Source organism: Pogoniulus pusillus, chromosome 23 (genome assembly GCF_015220805.1).
Source record: "Pogoniulus pusillus isolate bPogPus1 chromosome 23, bPogPus1.pri, whole genome shotgun sequence".
Lineage (NCBI taxonomy): Eukaryota > Metazoa > Chordata > Aves > Piciformes > Lybiidae > Pogoniulus > Pogoniulus pusillus.
This window is the reverse complement of record NC_087286.1, coordinates 9,533,622-9,547,097: the sequence shown is the minus strand read 5'-3', so window position 1 is coordinate 9,547,097 and position 13,476 is coordinate 9,533,622. Positions and strand designations below refer to the sequence as shown.

The window sequence follows — 13,476 nt, the reverse complement described above, 5'->3', positions numbered from 1 at the left end:
TTGGTTTAGGATTGAATGATTTAGGTTGAGAGGTACCTTAAAGACCATCTAGTTCCAACCCTCTGCCATGGGCAGGGACACCTCCTACTAGGTCGCTCAATGTCTCATCTAACCTGGCTTCTAACACTTCTAGGGATGAAGCATCCACAACTTCTGTGGACAGCCTCTTCTAGTGCTCTCAGTGAAGAGACATCTAACCTAAAATCGATCTTCAAGATACCAGGAGTCACAACAGGCTGGGTGTGGCAGTAGGAGACCGCCCAGCAGCCAAGGTCCCGACAAGCAACTGGTGAGGGCAGGAACACTGAGCATCCAAACTGAATTTTGGGTTGCCTGCTGCTTCAAACTCAAATTCTCAACTCAAAACTATAATACTTAGAATATTTCATGTGAGAAGGTTTAGCACATAGAGAGTTACATAACATTTGGACTCAGTGATCTTAAAATCTTTTCCAACCAAAACAATTTTGTGAAAGGCCAAGGCAGAGACCCAGACCTCATCCCCACCACAGTGTGGACCTCTGGTAACCTGTTGACTGGTACACTGCTGCTGTCATCAAAAAGTCAGAGATAAGAACTTGAAACTTAAAGGTCATTTCTCTGACATCTTTTGGTGCAGATTCTCACAAGCATCCTTACTGGGTCTACAACTAAAGCTGGGCTGAAATATCCTCCTAAACACAGAACTGTCCTGAAGGTTTCTATGAGCCCTGGACGGGCAAACGCACAATCATTTTCTGTTCATTTGAAGTTAAATACAGCTGCACAAGTAATAAACCCACTGCAAGGTTTTTAGACATCTTGACTACTTTAACTGACCAGGCTATGCTGTGACTAGCAATTGCATGCTCCCTACAGGCACTTCCTAATATCTGTGTCATCTTTTCAGTCTGAACCTGTTATTTTTGTTTCTTTCTCCTCTGCAGTAGACAGAGGGGATAGCAGCCCAGTGCCACCATCATGAAAAGACAGAAGCGCCTTTCTTTTCATCAGACCTCTGTGTTTGCTCATCAATAAAAAATGAGAAGAGAAGAAACAAAACATAGCAGTTGTTCAGCCAAAAAATTAACTGAATATTTTAGAGTAAGGATCTCAGTAACATTGTGTATCATAGAGCTGTTTCAGTTGGAAAGGACTGCTAAGATTGAATCCAACCTTAAACCTAACCCACCACGGCCATTACATGAAGTCCCAAAGTGCAATGGCCACAGGTTTCCAAAACACCTCCAGGGATAGTGACTCCTCCTGCACAGTCTGCTCCAGTCCCTCACCACTCTTGCAGTAAAGAAATTTTTCATCTCTAACCTGACCCTACCCTGGCACAATTTCAGGCCATTTCCTTTCACTCTATCATCTGATACTAGAGAGAAGAGACAAACACCCACCTCACTCCAACCTCCTTTCAGGGAATTGTGAAGAGCCAGAAGGCCTCCCCACAGCCTTTTCCAGACTAAAGAACCCAAGTTCACTCAGCTGCTCTTCACAAGACCTTTTCTGCAGACCCTTCACCAGCTTCACTGCCTTTCTCTGGGCACAGTCCAGCATCTGAATGTCCTTCCTGTACTGAGGGCCCCAAAACATTCAAGCTGTGGCCTCACTAGTGCTGAGTGCAGGGGGATGACCATTCTCCTGGTCCTGCTGAGCACACTGTTCCTGATCAGTGAATGCTGTTTGCCTTTTTGGCCACACCAGCACACTTCTGATGGAAGTGTTTTTAAATATGGCACAAAGGCATACCCAAAATAAAGAACTTCAGAAAAGGGCAGTTACTTTCCTGCTAACTTGAGAATTACAGCTAGCATATGAACTTTACTCTCAAGAAGTAAATGGAGAGCAGTATCTCACATAAATTAAATTGCCTAACATGCAATAGAGAATTTTCAGTGAGAAGTTCCCCCTTTTCCCTGATAGCTTTCTATGAATTGGCTTAAATGTTGTCTTAGAGCAGGCAAAGATTCTGTAGAGCATTAAGCAGAGCACACTGCTACATTTCCTTTGACCACTGAACCATCAATAAAGGAAAGCAGCATTGTCAAAGGGCTCAGGTTACACTGGTCCAAGCAGTGACCATGCTGCAGGGAAGGACACAGTGCTGGAGTGTGCCACAGACAGTACCATTATGAGGTTCCATTATACAGTGTCTCATTTATTTCCTTCACACTATAAAAGCATTCATGATTTTACTGTGACTGCCCCTTCCCTGCTGTACACTGCAGACCAAACAGCCTGACTGCCTGGCTTGGCAGCAGAGCTGTTTCCACATTATCAGAGTGACCTACTTGGTCCAGCAAGGGAATGAGCAAAAGCTCCAGAGGATTTGATTATCAGAGACCCTGTTGGTTTGACTCCTCAGGCAGCTAGAGCTACCTACACCAGCAGCGACCGCTGTAGGAGGCCCACATCACAAAACCTGTAGTGTACTCCTCTCTGGCCATGGACCAGAGCTTGCTGCACCACAGCCCTGGAATGACCACTCCTGTCTGAGGGAGAGTGCCAGTTTAATCAGCACTTGAGCTCCCCTACTTTTGCAGCTCCCCCAAGCTGGAGCCTTGCTCTGGCAGTACTAATTAGGTAAACACTCACTGGTGGTCATGAGAACTCACATCTGCTTCTCAACCAGCTACAGCAGTCTGGTATGACAGCACAGTGGCACGTCCTGCTGCCTCTGACTACACACAGTGGTGCACCTCATCCCACTTCTACCTTAAAAGCTCAGGTCTGTTAGGTTCTGTAGAGAAACACAGTTCAGAGTCACCTGCCTGTAGCAGGGACTTGGAACTAGATGATCTTTAAAGTCCCTTCCAACCTAAACCATTCTGCAAATTGTATGAATCTAAGTTTTCCAGGCTGGAATTGTCTGGGCAACCAGGAGGAAGTAATTTTAAGCTCTCCTTCCTCCTACTGCAACCTGATATAAACATGTTCCTATCTGACTTAATTACATCCTCATCTCTACCACAGCCCCATGTGTGGCCCTAGCTTTAAAAAAAAATGGAACTGGAGAATGCCAAGAGCCCTGCAACCACCCCAGCCAAGGCCAAGAGCCCTGCAACCACCCCAGCCAAGGCCAAGAGCCCTGCAACCACCCCAGCCAAGGCCAAGAGCCCTGCAACCACCCCAGCCAAGGCCAAGAGCCCTGCAACCACCCCAGCCAAGGCCAAGAGCCCTGCAACCACCCCAGCCAGTCTGAACCTTACTCTTTGCCTTCAGTCCCTCTGCTAGAGACAGCAATAAATAATGGCAATTGTCAGACAGGACTCTCTCAGTCGCTCTTTATGGAGAAGCACAAACCAGAGGCAAACAGGTGAGGCAAGAGCTATAAAGGGCAAAGGCTGGTGGGGTAGACATTGTGCCTGGGAGTGTAGATGGAGAGGCTGAATGTGTCTGGGAGCACCAGCCTAAGACTCCCTCCAGAGGAAAGTCTTCAGACCAAAGAAATGTCAGGTCTGCTTGGGCTTGATCCAACACACATTGAAAACAGCTGAGAGCTTCCCACCAATGTCTGTATATGCTAGATTAGAGTTCAAATACAATAGACTGTGTAATTTGCACCAGAGAAGAGTTTCAGCAGAAACAGAAAACAGTGTTGTTGGTTACCTCCTGGCACCACACATTGGTTTTGAATGTCATAAGCACCAGTGGACAGGAAGCTACTGAGACAAGGTTGGGCATGGCTGTTATGCTTCTTTCCATCATAGTTGACTCTCTAATGAAAGAGAGGCCAGGTTTGGGAGCCATTTCAGATACTACTCCAATGAACTGAACTTTAGAACTGTTTATTCCTAAAATAAATAGGTGTTAACCGCTCCAAGTGAGCTTTCAAAGAGGCTGTTAGCAAGAACACAGAAAGCTTATTGGAAGTTGTACTATGGAAAAACTTGCAAACAAAACACAGATAAGTAGCAAAGTTCCCCACTTAGATGTTATCACATTAAGAGGAAAATGTCAGCATGACATTTACATTTCTTGGTGTAGTAAGTGCATGCCTCACCAGTTAGCATTCTGAAGTGCTGCCTTAGTCCACGTACCTAGGGGCACGACACCTACTGTGCCTGGCTCTTCAGAAGTTAAGCAGAAAAGAGGATTGCCATCTTCTTTAGCCCTGCCTGGATTGGCACTTGGCTGATCTCCTTTGCCTAGTCTGTGAAGATCTCTCCTATGAAGAAAGTCTGAGGGAACTGGAGCTGCTTAGTCTGGAGAAGAGAAGGCTGAGAGGGGGGCTTATTGATGTCGACTAATATCTGAAGGGTGGGTGTCAGGATGAAGGTGCCAGGCTCTTTTTGGTGGTGTCCAGTAACAGGACAAGAAACAACAGATACAAGCCAAAACCCAGGAAGTTCCACTTCAGTGTGAGGGTGACAGAGGCCTGGAGCAGGCTGCCCAGAGAGGTTGTGAAGTCTCCTTGTCTGAGGACTTTCCAAATCCACCTGGATGTGTTCCTGTGTGGCCTGCCCTAGGTGACCCTACTTTGGCAGAGGAGTGGGACCAGATGATCTCTGGAGGTCCTTTCCAACCCTTGCAATTCTGTGATTCTATGATTGCATTCCAGTTGGGGTGAATATTGAGGTCAATGTATAAATACCCCTCTGGATAACTGCTCTATGCAACTACAGCACTTCTACTCTCCATGAATGACAGATGAGGATTCTCTGAAGTCCAGTTAAATAAGGCAGGATTGCACTGCAGATCAGATGTTAAATCCTCTCAGAAAACTTTCATCATAGGCAGGACTGGAATTGTAGCTGTGCATATCTAAACAGGTGTAGATAGCACAGGCAGCTTTGACATAGAGATTACCTTAGCACTGAATCAGTCACTTAGTTCATCAGGTATTTTCTACTTACTCCTAACTTCTGAGTGCCCTTGCAGTGGTGTGATGGGTGCAGCACATTATATTCTGCAGTCCTACTCAGTAAGAGATCACAACCCTCTTTTTAGAAGAAAAAATAAAATCACAATTCAGCTGCAAACATAATGGCAAGAAAAAGGAATGAGAAGAGAAAATGTATGCTCTGAAGTTTGCTGCATTGAATTGGTTTTCAGCTCTAACATGTTCCTCTTTACTAAGTATAATTTTTCTAACACAACCCTCTGTAAAGTTCCTTATGATGCTGGAAAGGAGGAAAATATGAAAAATCATTAAGGAAAGAATTCAACCGCAGGAGAATTATGGTCATAAAATTAATCCACTCAACTAAGGATAGATCAGAAAACCCACAAGCTGTCAAGATTTCAAATTACACCAACATTTGTCAAGTATATCCTTATAATTACATGGAATAGCTGTCATGTGAAACTCCTCTTTATTCCTTTCTGCTGTTCTCATCAACCGACCTGCAAACTGTTCCAAACATAAGTCAAGACCTTCTGCTAGACTACCAAACTGCCTCAAACCCAAACCACACATTTCTGTTTGGTAACTTAAAGATAATAATATTAATAAGAACAACCACAACAGAATCACAGAATTGTTTTGATTGGAAGGGAGCTCAAAGATCATTGAGCCCAAACATCAAGACCACCGTGGCCATTAAACCACATTGCAATGTGCCATGTCCACAGGTTTCTTGAACGCCTCCAGAGATGGGGACTCCACCACCTCCCTGGACAGCCTGTTCCAATCCTTGACCACTCTTGCAGCAAAAAAATTTTTTCTAATCTTCAACCTAACCCTCCCCTTGCACAATTTGAGGCTGTTTCTTCTTGTTCTATCACTTGATATAAGGGAGAAGAGACCAACATCCACCTGGTTCCAACCTCTCAGGGAGTCATAGAGGGTGATGATATCTCCCCTCAGCCTCTTCTTCTCCAGGCTGAACAACCCCAGCTCCCTCTGTTGCTTCTCATAGGCCTTGTTATCTAGGCCCTGTAGTTGCCCTTCTCTGGACATGCTCCAGCACCTCAATGTCTTTCTTGGAGTGAGGGCCCCAAAATCTAACCCAATACTCAAATTGTGGCCTTCCCAGTGCCCAGTCCAGAGGCACAATCACTTCCCTGCTCCCATTCACCAAACTATTCCTGATACAAGCCAGGATGATGGAGGCCTTCTTGGCTGACATTCACCCCCAGGTCACAGTATCACCAAGGTTGGAAGAGACCTCATAGATCATCAAGTCCAATGCTTTACCACAGAGCTCAAGGCTAGACCATGGCACCGAGTGCCACATCCAGTCCTGCCTTGAACAGCTCCAGGGACGGCGACTCCACCACCTCCCCAGGCAGCCCATTCCAGTATCCAGGTCTTTTCCTGTTGGGCAACTTTCCAGCCACTTTGCCCTAATCCTGACATGTTCATGGGGCTGTTGTGACCCAAGTGCAGGATCTGGTGCTTGGCTTTGTTAAATCTCACATAACTGACCTTAGCTCACCAATCCAGCCTGTCCAGACTCCTTTGAAATGCCTTACTACCCTCCAGCAGATCAATGCTCCCCACTCAATTTAGTGTCACTCACAAATTAACTGAGGGAAGTTAGTTATTTTTAAACATCTATATAATAATATATAATACTAATCTGACAATGCCATTAATAACAACTCTGAACTAAAACATTCAGCAATATTTTTAGTAAAGAATAATGGCAAGTTCCAGCACAAAAAGATGTGTGACATTAAAAGAGATTTGTTACCAAATCATGAGAACACATGTGAAGAGGAACTCAGCTAATATCCAACCCTCACAACTACAGCTGGTTAAGAAAGGTCTAAACCTGGCAATTTTGGGGCTGCACTGGGGGGATTTGACTGTTCTTACATCATTGGAAAGAGGTGGGGGTTTTTTTCTCCTCTCCTGTCAACAGTTTTTTCTTGGACTAAGACAGAAAAGGTAATCAAACTTTTATGTGATTATTAATTAGTTATATCCAGGTTAGATGTTAAGAAGAATTTATAAGAGGGGACAGTGAAGCATTGAAATAAATTGTTTGAGGAGGAAGCAATGGAGTCCAAAATGACCTAAAAATTGTTTTGTCTGGAAAACACCTCTAAGACCTTCAAGTCAAATCATCAAATTAATACCACCAAAACCATTAAGCCATGTCCCAAAGTGCCATGTTCACATGTTGTTCAGACACCTTTAGGGATGGTGACTCCACCTTCCTGGGCACCCATAATCACTAGGTTAGCCAGTGCTGGTATTTTCCCACACTGAAGGCTGAGCAACAAAATCCTCTGAGGTCCTTCCCAACCTGAACCATCCTATGGCTTTAAATTAGTGTCAAAAATTATATAGATGTTACTGACCCTACCTTGAGATGAGAACTTGAGGCTGGTCAACCTCTCGAATTGCCTTTCAGCCTAGTGATCTCATTAGGTGGCTTCTCCATGGTAGTTGACATGCATCCAGCTTCACGTGGGAGGGATTCTCCTTCCTGCTGCACATGAGCCAGCAGCAAGCCTGGACCATACCAGAGGAGAGCAAAGAACCCCATCAGCAGGATAAGAGTCTAAGGGCATAGGAAAGAAAAGCAAGATCCTGCCTTGCTAAATTTACAGTGGCCTTTAACAATAAGCAATTCTGACACTGGAGTAAGGATTTTTTTCAGGGAAAAAAAAAAGAGTTCTAGGTTGGAGTGAAGATCAGGAGCTCATCTAACAGCTGGGAAAGTGGTTTACAATAACATTGTCTTCACTTAAATGACTTCAGCTAGTCATTTAAAAAGACATCACTATTTGGCTCTGCTGAATTTCACTTGCCTTTATGTCAATCTAAATATCAGAAGAACCTAAAAAACCACCTGGCCTGTAAACAAGTGGTACAGAGGTTCAGCTAGACAGCCCCACAATTTTCCAGGCCACTGAAGCAGTGCAGAGATCAGTTGTTCAAGGAGAGGACTAACTGGCTGCTGGCTTCTTTCCCCATCCTGTCTTTTGATTTCACATTTTTAAGCTGTAAGGAGGCAGTAGCAAAGTTACTTGAGTGAATTTTTTTAATGCATACTTTTTTGAAAGCTTTATCAGGTATATAGAGATATTTTAAGTGCATGTCTTGCCAGAAAAGGTGGAAACGTATTTTGAGGGGAAAGAAGTACTTTAAAGGTTGTTTTTTCCATTTTAACTATAATGGTTCATGTTTACTGTACTCTAGCAGCTTGCAGGCTTCACTGAAGAGAATGGCTGCTTACAAGAAAGGATTTCACAGGATGTTTTTTCTTCTATGCACCATCCAGCTTTGAAAATTGCAGGTTTGCTACTACCCAGCACTGGTGTTTTAGTGACAGATGAGAACACTATTACTTAACACCTGAAGGATGGTTAATATTTTTGATTACTCTGACAGAAAGCTGAATGCATTTGGCCAAAGGAAGTGCTGGTAGAAAAGAATGTTCTTTGAGCATGCGCTCCCCATAAGTATATACAGCTGTAAGAGTGTTACTCTGCAATGAAGGCCATAAAGGAGATGGAATGAATCTATTTACTCTCCCCAAAATGAAGGCTTGCTGCATAAGAGGTCCTGAATAACTTGAGAACACGTATATTTAAGTGCACTGAGTATTTGCTTAATAGAAAATGTGTGGCAATGATATTTTACTTACTGTTTGGTTTTACTGTGATGGTTAAAACTCTTTCCCTTAATAAATTAAAACACTAGAGACACTCAGGTGAAAGCTAGGGAGGAAACATTTATTTTCCTTTTCTTTCTCTGCCTGGAAGAAGCATTAGCCTTATCAGGCAATGCAGTTGGAGCAATTTATCTAGTATGGAAACGCCTCCATCTAAAAGGCTGCAAAAACTGCAGAGCAATGTAGGCAAAGCATGGCCAAAAAAAAAGTGGGTGAGCCTATCCTGTTACTGAAGTGGGATAGTTCTAAGAAATAACAGCACAAAATCTGTGGAAGGACTTCTAGAATTGTAAAATTGCTTCAGTTGGAAAAGATCTCCAAGATCATCAAGTCCAACCTTCAACCTAGCATCACCATGGCCATTAAGCAATGTCCCAAAGTGCCATGGCCACACATTCCTTGAACACCTCCAGGGACCACAGAATCACAGAATGTCAGGGGCTGGAAGGGACCTTGAAAGCTTACCAAGTCCAACCCTCCTGCCACAGCAGGATCACCAGGACCAGATCACACAGGAATGCATCCAGGCAGGTTTTCAGTATCTCCAGAGAGAGACACTCCACAACTCCTCTGAGCAGCCTGTTCCAGTGTTCTGTCACCCTCACAGGGAAAAAAAATCCTCCTCATGTTTCCGTGGAACTTCCTCTGCCTCAGCTTCCACCCACTACCCCTTGTCCTGTCATCAGGTATCACCCAGCAGAGCCTGGCTCCAGCCTCCCAGCATCCTTTACATCTTTATGAAGATTGATGAAGTTACCTCTCAGTCTCCTCATGTGAGATGGTTGACTTCAACACCTCCTTGGGCAGCCTGTTCCAGACTTCATCACAGAAATAAACAAATAAAGATGTAAAAGTCATAGAATCAATCATATAATCACTTTGGATGGAAAAGACCTCCAAGATCATCTAGTCCATCATCCTAACACTGCCATGACCACTAAACCCTCCGCAGCAAGTTCTTATTCGGTGAATTTCAGCTGATCAGTCTGTTATTTGCCATCCAGCAAATGCATTTCTCCAGGGATGCAAAACTGCTGGGGTACACGGTCCAAACAGAATGCTGAATTGACTGCCCACGACAGACTCATGGTGTGATTTATCAGTTTCCCCTGCCATGTTCTCTCATTCTTATTGGAAGCCTTTGAAAAAGTAATGAGATTTAAGTGGCTGCCTTGTAGAAACTGTCTTTTAATAACTGTTAAAAATCATTATCTCCTGAATAAATCTTTGAGGAAAAAATGATTATCCTTTTCTTGGTGTTTTTTTGACACGAGGCAATCTATCTCTGTAAGCCTGCAAACTCTGATTGATTTTGTAAGAGCTCTGTGTCGCTGGAGGTGTCCACGTGGACCCCAGCAGCAGCTTGCCAAGAGGAAGCAGCAGAGATGCACAGAAGTGTTGTGGGTTTAAGGCACTGGGATGTCTTAAGCCAGGCCTCCAGAAAGGGCTAGGTAGGTGCAGAGACTGGGCACCAGAAAGTGTAATCTTCTGTTACTTCATTCCCATGAACTCTGCCTCTCCATAAAAATTAATATTTCTGTCTATTCTTTCCCCTTTTTCCTTCCCTCTCTGCTCCCAAGAGGACACATGGAGCTTTAGCTCAGGTTTGGTGCAAGAGTGAGGCCTGGATTGGCCTGGGCAATGCTGCCAACTGGGGCCTGGAGCAGTCTGGCTCAGCCTGGGCAGTGCTGCCAACTGGGGCCTGGAGCAGACTGGCTCAGCCTGGGCAGTGCACAAGCTGAAGGTTGGTCTCCCTAATAACAAGCGATAGGGTGAGAGGAAATGACCTCAAGTTGCACCAGGGGTGGTTTAGGTTCGACATTAGAAGAAACTTCTTCTGTGAAAGGGATCTCAAGCACTAGCACAGGCTGCCCAGGGAGGTGGTTGAGTCTCCATCCCTGGAGGTGTTTCAAAGAGGCAGAGATGTGGTGCTCAGGGACATGGTTTAGCCCCAGCCTTGGCAGACTTAGAGAATGATTGAACTCAATCTTAAAGGTGTTTTCCAACCAAATGATTCTGTGACATAGTTTAGTGACCATGTTGGTATTGGGTTGATGGTTGGACTCTATGATCTTAGAGATCTTTTCCAGCCTTAATGATTCTAGATGGCAGAAGAGACTGGGATGTTGCTTTCATGTGGATCTGCATGTTCTCTGATCTCTCAGTGAAATCTAGGTTAGAGGGAAGCCAGCACACACTTACATAATGGTGTCTGTGCTGAATCTGCATGTTAATTATTTGTCCTTCTGCACATGTTCAAAGGAGTGAAACAAAAGCACAAATTCCCAAGGAGGGTTGGACATAAGAAGGAAGTATTTTTTTTACAATGAGGAGGGTGAAATACTGGAACAGATTGCTCAGAGATCTGGCTGAGGCCCCTTCCCTGGGAACATTCAAGATCAGACTTGCTATGTCCCTGGGCAGCCTGATCTAGTTGGAGATGTCCAACTCCCCTGCAGTCAGTAAGGACAAGATGACTTTCAAGGGTCCCTTCCAACTCAATGCAATCTATGAATTTAGAGGAACAAAAAGACATTTCTTTCACATGAGTATTTCACAGAAATAAGTTCTAAATTGGATCGATAGAAAGTGAGATGAAGAATTTGAAAGATTTGTTCCAAAATTGAATAGTTTCTGCCATAATAAATAATGCATCCAGCAAGGAAAGCAAGGCCTATCAAAGAGACTTCTGCTTCTATCAGCACTCCCCCCGGATTGCTCTGACTGTGCAAAATAGCTGCAAGTGACGAGGGCTTCCTGAAGCAAGCAATCAGCCTGTGGTACACGGTGAAAGTGCTAAGGACAAGATGTCCCTTCAGAATTTAAAGCAGGTGTCCATACAGAGAAGCGCAACAGAGCAGAAAGCACTGATCCAGTACCAAATCAGCAGCCCTGCTTCCAGATGCCTCCCACACATCTTACCCAAAACCAGGACATGTGGGAAAGGCAGAGTTAGACACCACTGCAGCTAGGAGGCTCTGTTCTTCACAGGGCTCCTTAACCACCTCCTGTCCTTGCTTTCCATCTCAGTCAAGTCTCCTTCCCAAGCATGTGGGGACCTAACAGTAAGACCTCCCAGAGAAACAAGGAATACCATATGTGCCACCTCAGCTCAACAAGCATTCAAACAGGTTGTGACTATTAGTTTTTGTCTCACAGGACACTTGAGATCAAGCTCATAAGAAAAGGCAGCACCAGATCTGTGTGTCTTAAAGACTTCCCTTCATGCAACCTGAGGCTGTTTCCTCTTGTCCTATCACTTGGCTCCTAGGGAGAACAGACCAACCCCCACCTGCCTCCAACCTCCTCTCAGGCAGTTGTAGAGAGCCATAAGGTCTCTCCTCAACCTCCTTGTCTCTGAGGTTGTTTAGCGTGGTGAAGAGAAGGCTGAGGGTAAGTCTTCTGTCTCTACAATTCCCTGAAAGGAGGCTGGAGCCAAGTGGGAGTTGGTCTCTTCTCCCTAGTAACAAGTTATAGGAGAAAGGAAATGGCCTCAGGTTGCCCCAGGGAAACTTTAGTATGGATCATAGAAGAAACTTCTTACCCGAAATGGTTCTCAACTACTGGAACAGACTGTTCAGAAGGTGGTTGAGTCCCCATCCCTGGAGGTGTTTCAAAGAGGCAGAGATGTGGTTTGGCCCCAGCCTTTGCAGAGTTAGAGAATGGTTGGACTTGGTGATCCTAAGGGTCTTTTCTATCCAAGACGACTCTCAGAGTCTATGATTTGTTTCCAGATTCTGTGTAAGGCTCTCCTTTGAGGCAGCCATAATCTGCAGAGGATGTAGCCAGTAGAGCATAAAATTCTAGCAATCCATGCCTCAGTTTACATACTCCATATTTTTTTTCCCTCTGGAAGATTTTTAATGAATCATTAAAATGAAGGCAATAAAACCAAGTGCCCTGCTACTATTACCTGGAGCTTATTACAAACTGAGTTCAACCTTGCACAGTGTCCCAGTTAAGCTCCAATATCAAATTTTACAGCTCCAGGACCTCAGAGATAACAAGATTATCCCATATTAATCCCTTAATCCTTCCTCTAATTGTTATGAAATCCAACATCATTAGCAACTTCAGTGGTTTCTGACCAGCTTTTGGATTGGACATCAGGCTTTATCTTCTGTGCCTGAATCTGCAGGCACAAACACTGCAGCGTGTGATAAAGCCCAGGTGAGAAGACACCAACACTTCAGACAATCACCATGAATATACATGAGTGGAGTGTGTGCATTGCTCTAAACTCAACCTTTTTTCTGCCTGAAACAGTTTACTGTGAAAAGAAATCACTTTGGTCAAGAAGAACAAAGAAACATTTAGAACTTGCTGTGATGTTTAGCAGTTCCAGTTTTCCAGCTACAACTATTTTCCCTTTTGGTGCTGGTCCTGGGGTTGTTTCAGTACTCTTTGAAAACTCTGAGCTTTACCCTTTGACTCCAAATCATAGAATAGCCTGGGTTGGAAGTGACCTCTGAAAGTCATCCAGTCCAACCTCCTCTCCAGTCAACAGGGACATCCTCAACTAGATTAGGTTCCCCAGAGCCCTGTTGAGCCTCACCTTGAATATCTCTAGGGAAGGGACAACCAGTTGCAGCGTTCTAGCATTCTTACAGTAAAGAACTTGTTCCTAACATCCAACCTAAAGCAGGCCTTTGTAAACAGTGTTTCTCTATCCTTCTTGTAGGTCTCCTCAGGTATTGGAAGATCATTATTAGGAGTCTTTTCTTCTCCAGACTGAACAACCCCAGCTCCCTCATCCTGACTCTGGCTGGTTTACTGCAGATTTAATCACTGCGTAACCCATAATTAGTTTAACAACCATTTGGCCTTGAATAAAATATTTGTACTACTCAAATGCCTAAGGAGAAAACAGATTTAAAGATTCTACAACTAGAAATTAAGTTTTTGTGAGGGGAAAATA

General features: G+C 44.3%; 1 protein-coding gene across 2 annotated transcripts in view; it reads right to left on the bottom strand.

Annotated features, from left to right (window-relative positions):
- Positions 1-13,476, bottom strand: part of NEBL (nebulette) — a 274,767-nt gene that overhangs the window by 258,665 nt on the left and 2,626 nt on the right. For both annotated transcript variants that reach the window (XM_064162528.1, XM_064162529.1), the window contains exon 2: positions 7,245-7,393. The gene's annotated coding sequence lies outside the window, so the exon portion shown is untranslated. The remainder of the gene's footprint in view (positions 1-7,244; positions 7,394-13,476) is intronic.